This window comes from Notothenia rossii (assembly GCF_949606895.1).
Source record: "Notothenia rossii genome assembly, chromosome: 5".
Taxonomy (NCBI): domain Eukaryota; kingdom Metazoa; phylum Chordata; class Actinopteri; order Perciformes; family Nototheniidae; genus Notothenia; species Notothenia rossii.
The window spans coordinates 57,011,567-57,030,796 of NC_136903.1; the positions used below are offsets into that span (position 1 = coordinate 57,011,567).

At 39.8% G+C, this 19,230-nt stretch overlaps 1 protein-coding gene across 1 annotated transcript in view; it reads right to left on the minus strand.

Annotated features, from left to right (window-relative positions):
* LOC307042104 (uncharacterized protein) overlaps nt 1-16,128 on the minus strand; it is a 62,662-nt gene extending 46,534 nt beyond the window's left edge. The window contains exons 1-2 of the mRNA XM_079685823.1: nt 16,057-16,128; nt 15,088-15,147 (exon numbers count right to left, since the gene is read on the minus strand). The gene's annotated coding sequence lies outside the window, so the exon portion shown is untranslated. The remainder of the gene's footprint in view (nt 1-15,087; nt 15,148-16,056) is intronic.
* Between the last annotated feature and the right edge of the window lie 3,102 nt (nt 16,129-19,230).

Sequence of the window (19,230 nt, forward strand, 5' to 3'; positions counted from 1 at the left end):
GGTTTGCGTCATGACGTAACCGCTTGCGTGCCTGCTTCATAAAGCCAAACCGCGCAGAAACCCCTCACAGCTCTCACCGACAACAACAACAATGGCCGATTGTGTTGAAGCGCTACTCGTTTTGGTTTTGCTCTGTCGAAACGAAATGGAAGAAATGGGACGACTTTACTACCAACTTTACAGTCGGACTCGTTACATGCTACATTCAAAACTGCTTTACAATCGTAATCATCAACTTCAACGACGATTGCCCCAGCCCCTTCCCCCGCCTCAACGTAAGCGTGACGTATGCAGTACTTTTGCTCTAGCCGGACAATTTTGGTGCTTGAAACTAACCGGATTCCTAAGCTAAGAGCTAAGAGGCTGCTCTGCTGCGGTGTGAAGAGGAAAACCCGGTGCTTTTCAAGCTCCAGCTCCAAACCGGCCCTGAAACACCGTTGGTGTGAATGAGGTAGAAGAGAGTCACAGCCCTGCGTTGATCACCTTAAGCGAGCTGTCGGGGGGTGGGTGGGTGTTGAAGGGTACATGGTCAATGTTTGTTTAAAAATGTTTGCAGTCGCAAAAGCTCTAGCCAATCGGACATGGACAAAAAAAAGGATCAGTCTATGTGTCGAGGACGAACTAGAGACACCCCTCTGCCTTTACAGCCATGGTCCGGTCTGACAGCGCTTAGCTCTCTGCGGCAGAGAGGAAGAGACAGATCACTGCTCTAAACAAAATCAAAAATCATACATCCAAAACGGAATAAATATAATTAATTATTATTAATACGTTAAGTCTTGTTCATTGTTTTTCACTTTTTTTAAATGTTTGATATTTCCACAGCCGGCAATGCGCGATAGAAACAACAGGAACTGCGACAGCATAAATATGCAAACACAAACCTACAGTTAAACTTTACTGCTGGAGAAGAGAGATCACAGGGGGGTGGGAGAGCTGTGGCTGATGGCCTATTAGGTGTGTAAACACATGCCCCTTTCACACCAACGCGGTTCCAGGGCCGGTTCGGAGCTTGAGCCTGATAAGCACCGTTATTTCCTGTTCACTCCGCAGCACTACCAAGCTCCAAAAAAAATTTGGTCTAGAAGCAAGAACCCCTTACGTCGGAGGCGGGGGCAGGGGCGGGATGAACCTGAGGTCCTGAGCAACAGTTTATGGCGAGTACAGCAAATAAAAGTTGTAACAAGCAGTAGCGCTGCTGAGCGACCAGAACGCAACCACACACTTATAAAAAAAACATACTTTATAAAGTCAGGCAACACTAACCAGGCTTAGTGTGATTCTGTTTATTTGTACCTTACTTTGACCATCCGTTCGCTGTTATTGATCATTGTGGAGAGCAGGCAGGCGTTTTGTATTATAGCAGCTATCAGATGTAATCAATACATGGGCTGCACAGGTTGCCATGTCCGACTATCACAAGTAGAATCATAATGAAAAATACGCCGGTAAAATGTGCCAGTAGAAAACGGCTTATGCCACAATAGGATAGCAACAACAATTAGTCAAGATAGTCAGTTTAGCTTTGATTGCTATGCTAACATCACCCATTTTATACCAAAGAAACGTACATAACTGCGTTGTGACTGCAGCGGTCAGTAAATGCCGCTGAAAAGCATTAATAAACAACGAACCACGGCACTCTGGAGAAAAGTACAAGGGTTGAGAAGTAGTTATTTAATTTAATCTGGCTTCCTATGATTAAAAGCAACATGCTCATCTACCCGACGCAGTCCCCCATTGTTGTTGTTGTGAGCGCCGTTGGGGAGAGAATCAGCGACGTAAACGGTAACGTCATGACGCAGCCGTGGCAGCACCAGTCGGGCTCTGGGCGGTGTGAACAAAACAGGGGCTGAAAAGTAAAACCGTCTCTAAACCAGAAGAGCGCAGGCACGGAGCTAGAACGGGATCCTCATTGGTGTGAAAGGGGCAAAAAAGAGTCACACATAGCCCCTGCTGATCAGTTGATCACCTACTGAGAGCTGCAGAGTTTCATTCAGACTATTTAAAAAAACAACGGTCTAATTTTATCATTGCACAACAATGAACTCAATGTGTGATTGTTATAGCAGTAATATTAAACAGTAATAATACAGTAAACTATTAACACTGTACATATTCTTGTTTGCCCGTGGTGAGATGACGAAGCTCCATTAAAAATAAACCTCTTTTAAGTGAATTACTGAGTTTAGGCACGTTAATACAGTTTTAATGAAGTTGATTACAGCAAATTCATGTTTGTTAGTGCTTTCATGTCAATTCACCGAACATATGATATATTAAATGATCGTGAGGATGATGATTAAAAATCGTTTGTTTGAGCCGGGCTGGATTTCCTGATGAAAAAACAAACCGATTGTTTTTGTAGTTGTAGTACGCCAACGTGGATTAAACAACATTATTTTGTTAAATAAAAACATGGTGATTTTTTGTAAATGATTACATATCTCTTATTTAGCACAGAATATGATCCTAACGTGACATATGGATCTTAACAAAGATCTGCTATATCAGATACCTGTAGATCTATCAGCTGTTTCACATGAGTTCCAGTGTGGCAGTTTTTTAATTACTGCTCCCCCTGGTGGATCCATGATCCATTGCAGCTGGTTTCATTATCATTTATCAATGGGGCGTATCAAGTCTGAAACGTATTCACTACGTCATAAGGGGGTTTTCCTTTCGGCGAGGATCAACTCCGTGCCGATCACGGCCCCACTGCGGTAGGGACGCACGAAATTAGGTGCTACATCTGTAAGTCAAAATCTCAGGAAATTTCTGCAAAATTATCCTTTCTTGTTATGTTTTTTCAAATATCATACTCAAGTAGGGTACCTCAATGTGATATTTTGAGTGCATACTGTAAGTACTTCTTACTGCGAAGTTTAGTAAAATACACTATGAGTAACACTTCCCGGGCGCTGTACAATAGCTGCCCACTGCTCCTACTATGGGTTAAATGCAGAGGTTAAATTTCACTGTGTGTGCTGTGTGCATACGTGTGACATTTAAAGAGGGTTTCATCCAGGGTCGGCGTCATGGGGGGTCATTCGCGGGCCATGCCCCCCCAAATGAGTCACTGTGCCCCCCCAACGCAGGGTGGACAAGCCTTGCCACTTTGCCGTTTTTTGTTTTTTTTAAATCATATAAGTTAAAACTTTTTTGTGTGAAATACATCAGAAATAAAAAATACAAATATGAAACACAGCCTGTGGTGTGCTCACTGCTGCTCTCTGATTTGTGTGTTGCTTGACCTATGACCCCCGACCTTTGTTTTGTTATCATTCCGTGGCTGTGTGTTTAGATGAAAGCCCAGTGGTGATCTGTCCATCTGTTACACTGATTATACAGTAAAGCCATCGAAAATAATATGATATACAGTACAGTACAAGTACATGGGTCTCTGTGTTTCATTCAAGCTCGGCTCTGTGTGTGTGTGTGTGGCACGAGTGCATTTTGTGAGTGCGCGAGCGGTAATGTGGAATGTTGTTGTTAGCATCTGGTTAGCTAGCTATGCTAACGGATATAAAGAGCTGTTTCTACACCAAGGTGGAGGAGGGTCCAATCCTGTCAGACTGAGAGGACCTTATAACCTCAGCTCAGTGAGGTAAGGACTCTCTCAGTGTTTAGATAGTTAACTTTAGTGTAGGTTATCTCAGTGGGTCTAGTCTAGCCAAAACCAATTATTTGTCATTTTAGTATATACAATTAAATAAGATTATATCTTGACCTTATTTGATGAAAAACACAGGTTGAATGATTAAGAATGGAGCTTTGCAGAGAGTATCTGGTCAGGTTTGTGGTGTTTTTACCAGCTGTGTTATGGCCACATTGCTTCCCTTCTGATGAAACAATGCATTCGCTTTTTTTCTCCGCCTCATTGTAGCAAAAATGGGCCCAAATATCACATTGTTTCTTTCTCCCAAGCAGTGGTGGCTTTAGACTTTTTCGTTGTCAGTCATTTTGACGGACAGGATTGTAACATTTCCGTCATAATCCATTATTACCCGTCGAGTGCACAATTTATCACTCACTCGTGCTGACGGGGAGGTATTCGGTTAACGCGAGTGCAACCAGTGCTCCCAAGCCCTGTTGTTGCCATTTTATTAACTGTTAAATAAGGTTAGTTAGACCATGAGTTAGACCCGAGTCTTCCTGACAGTTCACAGTGTGCCGCTGGCCGGTGTAATTCAAATGTAGCGCCACGTGCAGCACAGACACAAAGCTACTGCCCAGCCGCAGCACCGGAAATGGAACTGCTGGGAGAAAAACTGACTATCAGAGATGTAACGTTATCTTTGATAATATTTCGTCTCCTCATTTTTCATCAACGAAAGTAAAGAGAGATTTTGGCATAGTTTTTATTTAGTAAACTACATTTTCGTCTCGTCACTTTTCGTCAACGATCTTGCATGATGATTTTTTTTAAAGTTATTGTTTACTGCCGTCGGTGCCTTCTCGTCATCGTCTCGTTTTCCTCATGGAAAAAAAGGTCGTTGACGAACATATTTCGTCATAGTTTTAGTCAACGAAATTAACACTACTTTACAGCATGTTTTTTTAAATGGAAGTTTCGTTGGTGTTTGTGTGTTGGTTGTTGACGGCACTGTGGGCCCCCCCTTGATAAATGTTTTCCCCCCCATTCGATTTGTTCTAGAGCCGATCCTGGTTTCATCCCTCTGATTATTCTATGATGCTGCTCTCATGACGTTCAAAAGGTTGAAAGTGAAAGGCAGGACACATCTAGCAATCAACGGCCGCCATCAACGGAAGTTACTGCTGTTATCGTGGTTATTCCCTCAAAACAGAACTATACAAATATAATACATTTTTCTATATAATATACAGTATGTACCACTATACTAGTGTCGTAAAAAAATCCCTCTTTAATTGTTTCGAGGAGTTGGTAATGATTAACTACCCTGAACGATAAAGTTGCTAGCTAGATAGCTCGCTAGCTATCAGTGGCAATCACCACTTCATGAGAGGGCACAGCAGTAGTGTGTGATTTAAGATAACCTCACCTCGTCAAAATTCAGCCACTGTGCACGTGTTCAAAGTGAAGTACTAAGGAGAGTATCAGAATTGAGACACATTATCTAGCAAGACTGAAGATAGCTAAACTCTCTTGCTATAGTTGTTGAGCGGAGAGGAGGGTCTGAATATGAGTGTTGTTTTGACAAACCACATCGAACAAATCCTACTCATTGTGCGTTTAGCTGTGAGCATGAATGCTAATGCACTCATACTTAATATTCATATTCATACTTACCAATACTTCACTCATACATTGAACATTACTCGAGTTGATTAACATCCGCCTCCTACATTGTAATTTGTAAACGTCACTTGTTCCCTCTAGAACGAAAACAATCATTTGTTTGGTTTGTCCAATAAATCAGGCTGATGGATTAATGATATATAATTAAAACACTTGAATTAATCAGCGATCAGTAGGAGTGATGTATATGAATATCTGATTAGTTTTAACTGCAGAAGAAACTTTGAACATGTGAAGTTAGATGACACTCACTTTATTTCTATAACATATTCGTTACTCCCTAAAAACATTGCTGACATTTTAGGAATACACTTCATACTGAGTAGTTTACAGCTGAACTATAACCTTTTCTACACCCATAATACGACAAGTAAACCTTAATTATGAGCTCCTATTGTTCTTAAATAAATAAAAACTGTCAAATGTTTATATTATGCAAAGCCCTTTTTTCTGTTTGACAATCTTCCAACAAGCTTTGAACTTTAACCTGTACAAGTGCACATTTCTGCTGCACTGAGCTCTCGTTGCTATTTAAATGCTAATCAATTCATTACCGGGAACATCATTATGCTCTCACTGCAGTTCACTATAAATCATGTCAATCCAAGCAAACATCCCTGATAGGGAGCGAGAGAGAGAAGAGTAACATTAGTGTTTAAATGAGGTCTGATTGAATCCTCATTCTCAATTTCATAATGAAAGTTTTCCCCCCCTCCTTGTGTGCTCTTCCACTCTATCACACACTCCTCGGTCTGTGTGTGTGTCTGAGTCAATCAGTGAATGTAATGAGGAAGTGATGAGAGCTGCACACACACATTCCAAAACACACACACACTTGCACAAAGTCTCAGAGGTGTACTCGCACATTGCCGATAACCAGTCACACACACACACGCAGAAGTCTGGGAGAAATTAGCACTCTGCTAATTCATTTCCATTGTTTAAATGCATGGTAATTATTTGGGATATGGGAGGAGGTGAAGGATGGGGGGGTAGTGTGTAGAGGGTTGAAACTTCAAAACCAATTGCAGTAATATAGGAAAAAATTGTGCATTACAGCTCTGGCTTAATTATTATGCTAATCGAGTCACCCTGCGGGACTCAGAGAAGTGATGTAACGCAGAGAAATAAATATATAAATGCACTGTTTTCACACTGTTTCAGTCAACTTTGGTTTTTATTCGCAGTTTATTGGATTAATGTTTTCTTTTTTTTCTTCTAATTCAGACAGAAGGGAGTCGAGGCAGGAAGAAAGAACGTTTAAATTGGGCTGCGAGGTGGGATTTTTACTCGTTACTAAAGAGGAAGGAATTTCTTGTTTTGTTTTGTGTGAAACTGTTTTTAACCAATCACTTTAATTGTCAATGTTTTTTTTGTATCTACAGTATAACAGTGGCTGTAATCATCCCCCTCTATCAGTAAAGTCTGTATCTAATTTAAAAGTCAACCTGTGTGCTTCTATATTGCAGAAACTCAATTTGTTCTCAAAGAGGCCCTATTATGCTTTTTGGGGTTTTCTATTTCCTGTAGTGCGTTATATGATTTTTTTGCATGTAAATGGTCTACACAGGCTAAACTCCTTGTGTTTCCTCCACAGCTTTTTGAAGAATAAAGCAAGGAGACCTGTCACAGTAGAGGCACAACATACAAATATGAACCTTAATATGAGCACAATAGGGCTCCTTTAATCACAAAATAACATAAACAAACCATAATTTCCAGTTAGTGCCAAACAAGCAAATTACCAGACTCTTTGTAATTATTGCACTCATAGAAGCAACTTTTCCTAATTCCTAATTCCTGACATCCCCGCTTCTTTTGTGTGCATCATGCCCATATAATATCACTGTTGAAAGTTACTTCAGCCGTTCCAGGGTCCCTACTTTAAAATACATGAGTAACAATTGATTTCTCCTACAGTGTGCCGCCTTCTCTGTCTATTCCTTCGCTGGAGTTGTTGAGTACCATAGGATTTCAAAGCAAAGATATGTACTGCACAAGCTTAAATGTAAGCTGTGTATGAAGCCGTATTTTAGAGACCATTAGCAGTGCTTTTCTATCTAAGTGAGACATAATGTTGACTAATGGATTGAGATAGGAGAAGCAGATAAGGTGGCCAAAGAGGCTTGAGAACCATCCGTAGACATTTGACGTTGTTTCTCTGCAGAAGTGTCGCAATTGGAATATGTTGTAACCAAGGTGAATTAGTTTACACAGCTGTTAATAACATACATTCTAAAAACACATGGGAAAGTTACACCAAATGTTCATGTCTTCGCCAGTTCACCAACGTGGTACTAACCCTACACCCAGTCTCTCATAATAGAGAGTGTATTTTCCCCATGTTTACTTTTTTTGTATTTAACCTTGCCTGAAGTCCATTTCCAGCCAACAGCCCTGCACCCTCTGCCTGACCTGCTCCACAAAACCCCGGATCAACTCTCACTGAACTCTCTTCTCAAATAAAGCTGCTTGAGAACTTTTTAAAACCTCTATTCAAGCTTTGCACTTTCGCAGGACACAAAAGGTAACTAAGCCTTCCTAAAGTTGGTCAAATGGGGCCATTCAGAACATACAAAAGAGAAATACAAGCAAAGGTTGGAAATGTGAAACCCAATTTTGATAAATTGCCCAAATGGACAATGTGACACTACTCCAGTATGCATTCCACAGCGAATGGGCAGATATGCACAGGTGTTGAAGTGGGCTCAGCTCCTGCTTCTGTCTATGAGTCGACAGATTTCTCAAGGTGTCTTAATACAATATGCCTTGTGTAGAACGACAATTATTTTGTTTAATCAAGTTGGTAGAAGTATTTTACTAGGTTCATTATAGGGCTTTGCTTCTGGATCCTGATCACCCTGTCAGTGTTCTCTTTTCATTAATGACCGCCTCGCTGCAAATTACCATGTTTGTTACAAGACTACATAAATGAACGACTTGACGCACAATATTATTTACAAGTTATTGAATTGATTTAAAAATGAACGGATTGCTTCCCCTAAGAAAATATTCCTTCCACTGCGAACCAACGGCTAGAACTGTGGAAACAGCAACATAACTAAAAAGGAAGGCAGCACTGATGGAGGTCTTCTTTAATTGTCGAAGTCTGTTCTCACTTTCTGTTCCATTAAACAGTCTTTAAACACTGCAGAGCCAATACCGTGTTCCTGTTAGTGTTTACTTCCTCTCTGATTTATCTGACGTCCATTTCTCCTTTAACCTCTTTCCTTCTCTTGCTCTCTTTTTATTTTATTTACTGGGCTCAGTTAAGCTATCATCAATCCAACGTGTTGTGCTCTCCACAGATATAAAAAAGTGAATATACAAAAGGTACTCCTTTGTGGTTTTCTACGGGGAAAAACAAATGTTTGTTGTCCACAGCTGACGTTAAATTGACCGGACTTCTTCCTTCAGATTGATGTGACTATACATCCGTTAGTGAAAAAATGGCAGACCTCTGGAATGTGCAAATTGACCAATTAGGATCGAGTATTCAAACAAGCTGTGTAATATATCGATATAATATTGATATAGTTATTGAGACAAGATATCGTTTTAGATTTTGGATGGTAAAATTGCAGGTGTCGTTTCCTGTTGTAAAGGCTGCATTACAGTTCATTACAGTGACATCATTTTCTAAATTTGTTTTTCGCAGATGTTCCTTTATGTTATGTGCTTTTACCCACTTAGCCATTACATCCACATAGCTTTTTTTTAAGATTATTCATCAAAAACCGAATTTGGTCAATACTTTGACAAATAATATATAGTCAACCCTTTGATATTGCAATATTGATATTGGGTTATTTGTTCAGAAATATTGTGATATTTGACTTTCTCCATATTGCACAGCCATAGTTCCTAATGTAATTAAATTGCATACTACAACAGCTTTTATGATCATCATCAGAAGGCCACATTTCGAATGTTTGAGAAAATAGAGCCCAATATTTATATTTCCTTTTCTGTATTTCAGGACAATATATTTAGTTGTTTCCGTAAGGGAAGACACATCGAAACGTTTGCCATTTGTTTGCTAATGTGGGTCATCTCTGTATGCATCCATCAAACTGACATCAGATATGGATCCCATTCAGAAATGTCAGTCCAAAAATTGGATCCAAGCAAAAGGTGAAATTGAGTGAGGCTCTGAGGCCCTCGGAGGCGTGGGGGTCAGCGGCTCTTTTGAATTCACACAAAGCAGAGTCGCATTTCATCGTCTGGCTGCGCACGAGCCTCTGCCAATCATCCTCCTGCGGAGAAGAGCCGAGCGAGAGGTGCATCGCCTCTGAGCTTTATGCAAATTAAACGCCGTGCTTGTCAGCAATGCAGTAGCCAATGCCAATCAAACAGTGTGTGTGCCACCGTGTGTGTGAGGTTGTAGTGTTTATTTGGTCGTGTTTTTTCGACTTATTGTGCAAAGTAACACTCAGTATGAATATATGTTGTGTGCGTATCTGTGTGTGCTTATGAAGAAGATTGTGTGTGCATTATAAATGTGCTTCTTATTTGTTTCTACATTTATCATATTCTGAATGTAATGAGACCTTGTCCAGCATTTATAGGAGCCCAGAACGTGTGTATGCATTTATTGAGCAATGCGAGTGTTAGAAGTGAAAATGTATATGCCACTAATGCATGTATGCTCAGGTGCACTTTTTGTTACGTGTGAAAGCTAAGTTAGCGAGCCTTTACAATAATACGCTCTGACAACGGCAGATGCAGCAAAGAGGAAACATCGATGTGTTTTGCTTTGGATGGCCCAGGGTGCTTTTACTACATCCACTGAGTTATTTTCATTGAAGAATATTGACATACTAGAGTCTATAAAACGCTTATTTTAACAAGGTAAACAAACCTCAAGCTAAAATCCTTAACATGTAGTGTCCAGATTGTGTTGTTCCCGCAGTCCAACCCGTTGCCTGATTAAAATCCACCACTATAGGATCATTTCTTGTCCAAGATTCATGTTATTGTTTCCTTTTTATCTTCATTGTATATTTTTGCAGGTGGTGCAAGGCCAATGTAAAATGTAGGCCAATGAAAAGTGAATTGCAGGTTTTAATTATTTGAATATAACAAGTGCAGAAAGGCTAAATAACTCAAATGCACCATCCTCAATAGATCCTCAAATGTACAATTTTTTTGTAATCCTCAACTGAAAGGGACCTGCCAAAAAGAGCATTTATTTATTGTTTCCATGCTTGTTTGAAAATGTGTACCATACCCTGCAGTGTTTTTCACCTTCTGCTCAGTCCATTTGGGCTCATGACATCACCAGTCTTACTTGGATCAAGACCAAAACAATTGAACCCAGAGTTTGACAGGGGTGACAGCAAGCTCCAACTACATAATGCATTGTGCATATTGGGTCTAACACAGCAGATGTTTTTGTCTGTATTTAGATTAAAGTACATTTGTAACAGTTCCAAGTCCCCTGGAAACTTAGCGGCAAAAGAACAGGACTGGGAGGATCGGAAAAGAACTACAACATCTATAACAGGAGTCGTTACATTTATACACTTGGCTACAGCATACTTTCAAAGAACTCTGCTCAGCAACAAATGAGCAGTAGTGCTGGAGCATCTGAACAGATGTTCCAATCTAAATACAGAATAACAGAAGCTTGTCTTCCTTCACGTATTATTTTAAGAGCATTTCAAAAGAATCAGATTAGAGACTCCCTAAAGGCATCACTTGTTAATTTCCAGATCAAGGTTCTGCAACAGGCTTCATACACCCCTATGAGAATGTGGTTACGATTAGGGGCCAATTTTGGGGCCGATCGCCGGAATCAGTATCGGTCGATATCGATCGAGTGGGCGGGGCCTATGGGGATCTTCCATTTAAAGTGATGTTTAAAACTCAGTTAATGGGGCTCATTCACTGGCGCTTCCACAAACAACAACCAACATCATTATTACATTCAAATGAAGTAAATTATTCAAGTTTACATTAGCTTTGGATAATAACACGGGAGAAATGAGCGGAAGCGCTCTGTTTTCCTCTCTCCCCCTCTCTCTCTCTCCTGACAGCCTGTCAGTATCTCATGCAGCTCACTGATCCAGTACTAATGAGTAACCCGAAAGTGAAGAATACATATATGTATAACTAGTTTAGCTTGTTCCAGAGGTAGATAAAATAGCTAAGTGTGTTAGGTCTAACTCTTAGTGTGTGTGTTGCTTTGCTCACCGGTCCGTCACAGCAGGTGGAGCTGCAGGATTTCTGTTTCACAAACGTTGCAAGCCACTATTTTATTGTCTTTTTCGGACACCTTAAAATACTGCCAGACCGGTGAAGCCATTTTGGCGAGCTTGTTTTGCTGCGCACAGAGAAAAGTGTCATGTATTTTACGTCATAACTTTACGTCATGCAATCGGCTCTCGCGATCGGCATTTTTAGAGAGCACCGATTGATCGGCAGAGAATGAGTATCGGCCGATATCGATCGGCGGCCGATCGGAGCATTCCTAGTTAAGATACAAGTGTGGAATATGAACCCTTTAAAATAATAGCTGGTGAATGCTGATGGTTATGTTCCCTATTATAGGAACAACATTATTCAAAAAACATTATGTTTAGATGAGCAGATACAATGAAATTGAAGCAATACTGTGTGTCCTGCCAGACAAAATATTCACCCCCAAAGCTAACAATGCTATATGCTAATGGTCCATTTCACAAAAATGGTGGAGCAGATGATTAAACATATGAGACAGAGGCACAGAAGGGACAATTCACACTGAAACATAAACTGGGTATATAAACTGTCGACTGAAAAGAAAGCTGCAACTTAATCCTGCAGATTAATCACTCATGATTAATTGTGGTCATGCAAAGCTGTCACTTTGAGTGGTGAAAAATGCTATCCCTAAATATAAGCTTTAAATAAATTACTGTCCAAATATCAAACATAATAATGAACATTAAATCCATGCAAAACTCTTGATTTGGATCTCTTTAAAGTGTGGCTACTGCTGAAGATGCTAAAAAAAGGTATTGATTGTTGAAAAACCTTCAAAATAAACTAGGTTAGAGTAGATCAGGCGTCACCACCCTTTTTGACACTGATCCCTGAAGGATATGGAGGGATACTTGTTTGATAACATCTTTCTGAAGTAGATATACATTTGCAGTTTTACTTTAAGTAATGAATATTATGCATTTAATAGGCTATATATAAGAGCATTATTTTTACTTATTACTGTTTCCACATGATCATTATTAATAATTGTTATATATTATTATTATTATACATTATTATTATTATTATTATTATACAAAGCTATGTCTATGGTCAACACACAGATTAGATGAGAGTATTTTCCAGCTGTAGTGACAGCTGAGGACAATATAAAACACTGCTGCTATTGGGCACAAACCGATAAATATGAAAAGCACAATTTAAAAAGGTGAGTGTTTGAGTGTTTGCCTCGGACAGACGTGTCCACTTTGTTCTGACGGCAGATATATGAAAAACTGTTTTGGGTATCATGATAAAACAGTATTGCATCTGCATTATAAAACAACAAGGCCCAATCTTATTCCAAATACATGTACACCAAGCGTGCACTACACAATGTTTACTTTTTCATTTGGTCCTTTTTCCATGATTTCATATACTACACCATAATTATGTCATTCATTAATATTTAAATTATATGTCATGAAGTCAGTTTCAATTTAAATTCATCGTCCTCCGTTGTAGGATCATTCATCTTTGATGGAAAGAAGTTTGCTGTTGCCACAGGTCGAGCATCTCAACGTGTCATTTATTTGCTCAAGTGTGATCTCTGGACATGCTTTATTTGAAGCGTGCTTTAATAATAACATATGGGCTGCACGCTTGTGGTTAAAGTGCTGCTAAATTGCTCAGGCATGTTATTTGGAAGAGGACGGCAATAAAAATATGCATTAGCGAGAATAAAATAGGCCCATCACTGGTTCTTAATTAGCTGTGTGAGACGGAGTGTCTATGTGTGAGTCTATGACAGTAGACAGTAAAAAGACAGAGCATGAAGGTTGCCTTTTTCCTGGCTATAATGTTTATGAGGGGTCATTTGTATTTGTATATAAGTCTTTCACAGACTTTGGTTTCGTTTCTATGGTGGCTGACAGGGGCAAATGCGCTACAAAGCCCAAAACAGTTCCATTTGGAGATACGTCCTGCAGTTAAAAAAAATATAAAAATATAAAAACACAAATGTGCCAAACACATGCAGATGAAGAAACATCTTCACCAACCTGACAATACATGCGCAGCATTTAAAAAAAACATTCATGATTCCTTTCGATATTATTGCAGATCTGCTGTAAGCTAGCTAGCTAACACAGCTAACCTAGTCATTTCAAATATGACAAAACACTTACAGTTATAAAACAGACTAACTCTGTAAGTGACAGTTAGCTAACTGTATATGCAGGGGTGCACATAATTGTTTTGCTCTGGTTCTCAAAGGAGCACCTGGAGATGTTGTTTGGTGCTCATCCTTAAAATGAAATAAACCGTAACTTTTGAGGGGCTCTTGACTTTATTTGCCAGACACACGGCACTGAACACACATGCAGATGTGAACACAGAACACACATGCAGAGGTGAACACAAGACAACATTTGCACGAACAGTAATCCTACAAGCTGTCAACACTACCCTGCTGACTGTTCTCCTCACTGTCTTCCTCTCTGTCAGACATGGTAGCTGATGATGTAGGCCTACTACTTTCTCTCTGGTTGAGTCTGCGATTAGCTGCTTGCATCCACAAGTCAACAGCTGGTTTTGGGTCGAAAGTCTCTGTTGTCATCTTAGACAAGTGGATGTAATCAAATAAGTATGTGAACATAACCAATAACCTACCATAGCCAATAACAAATTAATGTAACTTATTTTATTTGTGTTGTTCATTCATATCTTATTTTACCTTAACATTTATTTATGCATTTTTTTTGTATCTCTCCAGTTTTAAAGGATATTTTTGGTTACTGTCCTATAGTGTACATTGGAATGATTTCAAACCTGTTTATCCCAATAATTAAAAAGGAGTGCCTTGGAAATATGTGTTTACATAAATTGTGACCAAACCGTTTGAACTTAGACTAAAGTTAACTATCTAAACACTCAAGAATCCTTTACCTCACTGAGCTGTAGTTATCAGCCTCTCAGTCTGACTGGAGAGGACTCTCCCTCCACATTATTGTAGACCATGGGCGTAGGAAGCATCCTGAATGTGGGGGGGACATTTTTAACGGGGGGTGTGGGGGTCCCCCACCACGAAAAAAAATAAATAGATTTCCTGTATTCTGGTGCATTTTAACAGGTGGTTTGATACTTTTATGTGGCTATACTAGCATGAGGAAAATGATGACATTTTGAAATTTCATCCAGTAGTAAAGAAAGGAAACATATTTGATTATTAATTCAGAGCCGTCCTTGAATTAATAAAAAGCAGTTTAAATGCCCATTTTTTGTACATTTATATACAACAATAAATACTTGTGAGTGCATTGAGAGATATTGTTGTGGAGAGTCATTTATATATAAATCGCAAAATACATTTGTGAATCCTTCTGTGAGCATTTATTAATATTGAGACTGATCTGACTCCATACAGATGTTAAGTTCACCTAGGAATGGTATCATTGACTTAAATGTTGAAATAAATGTTGCTCTTCAGTCTATATTGGTCATATGATGCCCCTTGACTGAAATGTTTCCTGTTCAATGTCCTCACTGATTTCCTTAAAATTCCGGGATGAGAGTCCACATCACAATTTACTCTGAACTGTCATTTCCCTTTCATCACTCACCTCAACAATGGACCTCTCGCCACTGTCCCTGTGTTCTGCCTCTGACTCACTCTTAAGCGCCTAGATGTCAAGAGAGGTGGTGAACTGATCATTATTTATTGAGCAGTATACTCTTTCACATTGAATCATAACAAGTCATACTGAATGTAAATACAACTGACTCTAAAGTAAGTCCCAGTCTGTGACATTGGACATTTTGAAGACTCAAAGTCCCAAGCAGTAAGTAGAATATTAGCTAGTCTATGTAATGTGCACAGAAAATAAATAGTTAACTGAATACTGGGATGGAAATTGCCTATAAGCACTCAGTAAAACATAAACACACACAAAAAGCTTCTGAAGGATAAGAAGTATAATTAAAACATGATGCACATTACCATTTTGAGAGAGAGTACCGAAGTTAAAGAACTCAGAAAATAATCTCTTATCGAACTGAGGCTCCAGTAAAACACACTGACTGCATCTCTACATGGACATCATGGTGTTTACATGAGCAGAGAGATCGGGTTAGTCATGTTCCCTGTTTACATGATAAATACTAGTGTAACGTCCGAGGTGTTAAGGCTTCAATTATACTTCTGTGTAACAAAAGCTCAGGAACTTAGTACTTTTTGGAGCGTCCCAGATAGCACCTCTGTTTATTATTGTACAGTCACACCACGTTCTCCTTCACCACACCAGGACAGACTGCGCATGCTCACAACACATGACCTCTAAACTATTCAGTATTTGTATCTCTCTATCATGACATAAAGACGAAACTCCTCTCCAGAAGTGAGACGCTTTTGCCGCCGCCATCACTGTTAACTGATTAACTGCTACCAGCTGATGACTTACTTTCCTCTTCTTTGACATTTTTTTTCTTATGTCCATGTTGTCTGGGGGGGAAAAAATATCAAACCAAGAGATCGTCAGCTTTGATTTTCGCTGTATTAACCAATTCCTGAACATTTGGTGTGTGTGCCTTACCTCTGCTACCAGCATCGCCTCCCTCGCTCACTCGCATTTTGGCTGTGAGCTGCGGGCGCCAGATAACCCAACATCCCCCATTTTCATCACTTACAGCGCCCATCGTACAGGGCAAATGAAACGTGTAACCGGGGTGAAAAGGGTGTTACATTTACTTAATTATGAATATTGTTACATCAAGGCCGAAAATTAGGATGACCTCCAACGGTAAAAAAAAAAATGTTTCCCTCCCAGAACTGGCGCCCTAGGCGAAAAGTTATAGAGAGGCGAAGTCCCGCCCATCTACTTCCGACCCATGGGACCCCGGAAGCGGAAAATTATACATTGAAGTCAATGGAGAGAGAAAAGTCATCTTTCGATCCCGTTTGAATTGTGCCACGAATGGCACATATGTTGTTTGTCAAATTAAAAGAACATTTTGCAAGTCAAAAAAAAAATAATGTGTCGTAAAACTGTGAAGTTACACATTTTTTTGTGTGAAACCGCTCAGTGAACTACAGGTCTCTGGTCTCGCACAATACGCGTCACCATCACAAAGATGGCCGTCACATTAGCAAATTTCACCTGTTTCTTTCAGAATGAGGCGAAAAAGTATAAAACGAAGTGAAAATCACTACAAGTCTGGGCATGTTGAGAGCTGTACATACACGAAAGGGGAGTTAGTCGGTTCTGTAAGAGCCAGCATGCGGGACCGGCTTTACAAGGTTTCAGTGAGTAATATGAGTGCAATGTTTAACGTTAATTTCAGCTAGCTAACATTAGCTGACAAGGTACACTAACGTGTTCTGTTTTAGCAACTAGTTTTCTCCTTAAGAACTTTGCGGTCTCTGTGTATGCTGTGGATAACATTAGTGTTCACAAGAACAAGGTACACTCCCGTGTTTTGTTTTAGTTGCTCTTCAGATTGAAGCGGCCAGTTTTATATCGACTATATGTGTGATCTCCTTTTTACATCTCGTCGTGTCATTTGAGTTTATTTGCTGTGTGTAGATTCAAGGATTTTGGTTATGTTGTAAATTTGTTTGGTTATCTTGGCACAGCTGTGTGTGACTCCCTCTGGTACACTGGAATGTGATTTCCTAATGTAGAGAGCATTGATTAATTAATAAACTACACACTGACTCTAGATCCTGACCAAATCCTTTTTTGTTGATCAAATGTTTTTCAAAAATGTATTGTATTATTATATAACAGCTGCACATCACAGACCGGAGTCTCATGGCATGGAAATCTCCTCCTCCTGGAAAAATTCTACACCCAGCATATGCTCCCTGTGTTGGCCAGTAGAGAGGAGGACATTTCAATAAACATACTTTTAACACCCTCGGACTCTGCGTTGTGTTTCGTATGTGTGATGGGGTGTTATGCAGAGGGGAGGAAAACAGGACACAGCAGATTGGGATTGTGGTGGAGATGCTGAGCAGTTATTTAAGTGTTGCATGTAATTATTATTATACTGCGTGCTTCTTAGTTATTCCATCTTTTGCTGTAACATGGATCTGTATGTAACTCTATATTTACTTGTTATCTACCACACTTCCTTCTACATCATACACCATCATTATACACGATGGTGTATATAGGATATATATATTTGTATACATATCTGTAAATTGTATAATTTTATTTTTCGTATTTGGGATTGTTGGAAACGTCTTTTTGATCTCTCTGTCTATAAACACAAACTGAGTAAGATTGACAATAAAGTTGACTTTGAAAAATATATATATTCTTTATGAAAATAGTTGACTGTTGTCAAATGAATTCAAATGAAATGTTGGACTGAACTACAACTACGCCTTTAAATCTCTACGGACTGTTTTTCAGTGGGTTAGTGGAGTTAGTAGTTTTCAGTTCCCTGGACTGATTAACAGCTAAGCTCCCTTTCTCTTTTGTCCACTCAAATACACTTGGCCCTTTCTCTTTTCCATGTGGAAAATGGCAGCTGCATATTCTGCTTTTCTCATCTGGCTCCCTGTCTGCTCGTCTACAATGAAAAAATTATATAATTAATTACTAATAATCATTTAAACCTGTTATTTCCAATATTTCACAAATTCTTCATGTAAACTTAAGAGCACAGCTGTATGTTGAGTATGTCAACTTTGCTTGGTTCATCTTACTGAGGAGCAGCTACATGGATGTCGGTGCAGTCCACAATAATTTTGCAGTTGAAGGCAGAATGAATTTATTATTGACTCAGAATGAAACACAACTTCATGTCATACAATACATTGACTTTATTTGTAATTGTGTAAAAAAATATGAGCATTGATTAGCAAGCAGGACCTGCAGGAACAGAGAATGGTGATGGATGGAGCTGGGAAGAGAGAAGAATAAAGAAAACTATACGTTACTTACGTAACCCCAGTTCTCAGAGTAACATGAAGTGAGATGTCTCACTATGGGATGCGCCTCATCGCGGAGCAAACAGAAGCATCAATCTCATTACGCCAATCCTGATTGGCTGGTGATCTTGATGTCAGCGTTAGGGAATCTACCCCCTATAAGTAGCTTGCGCTACGCCGCATGCATCATTCAAAATAAGCACCTCTTCTCGCTTCACCATAGCAAGGAGGGCCGTCTGGTGAGACATCTCAATTCATGTTACTCTGAGAACTGGGGTTACGTTAGTAATCTATAGTTCTCATTCGTAACACTCCGTTCGATGTCTCACTATGGGATATTGTAGCTCCCGTATTGCCAGACGAGCTTATCTCGAAAATCACCAAACCCAACCAGAATTTAACAGTTAGAGCTCTAACTCAGCAGGGGGCCCAGCACTGCATGGGCCACACTGGGAGCAGAGACGTCTAATCTGTAAAAGCGGACAAAAGTGAGCGGCGAGGACCAGCTCGCTGCTGCACAAATGTCTTGGATGGAAACACCCTTGAACAAAGCCCAGGATGTAGCTAGACCACGAGTCGAATGAGCACGCAAACCCGAAGGTGCCTGCAGACCCTGACTCGTGTAAGCCAAAGCAATTGCCTCCACAATCCAGTGAGAGAGCCGTTGCTTAGTAACAGGCTTGCCCTTCTGAGGGTTAGCCCAGGACACAAAGAGTTGGTCATTATGACGAAACTCTTTTGATCTGTCCATATAAGTGCGTAAAGCACGGACTGGACATAGCAAATTCGGCTGCTGTTCCACGGAGGGACACAGCGGCGGAGGAAA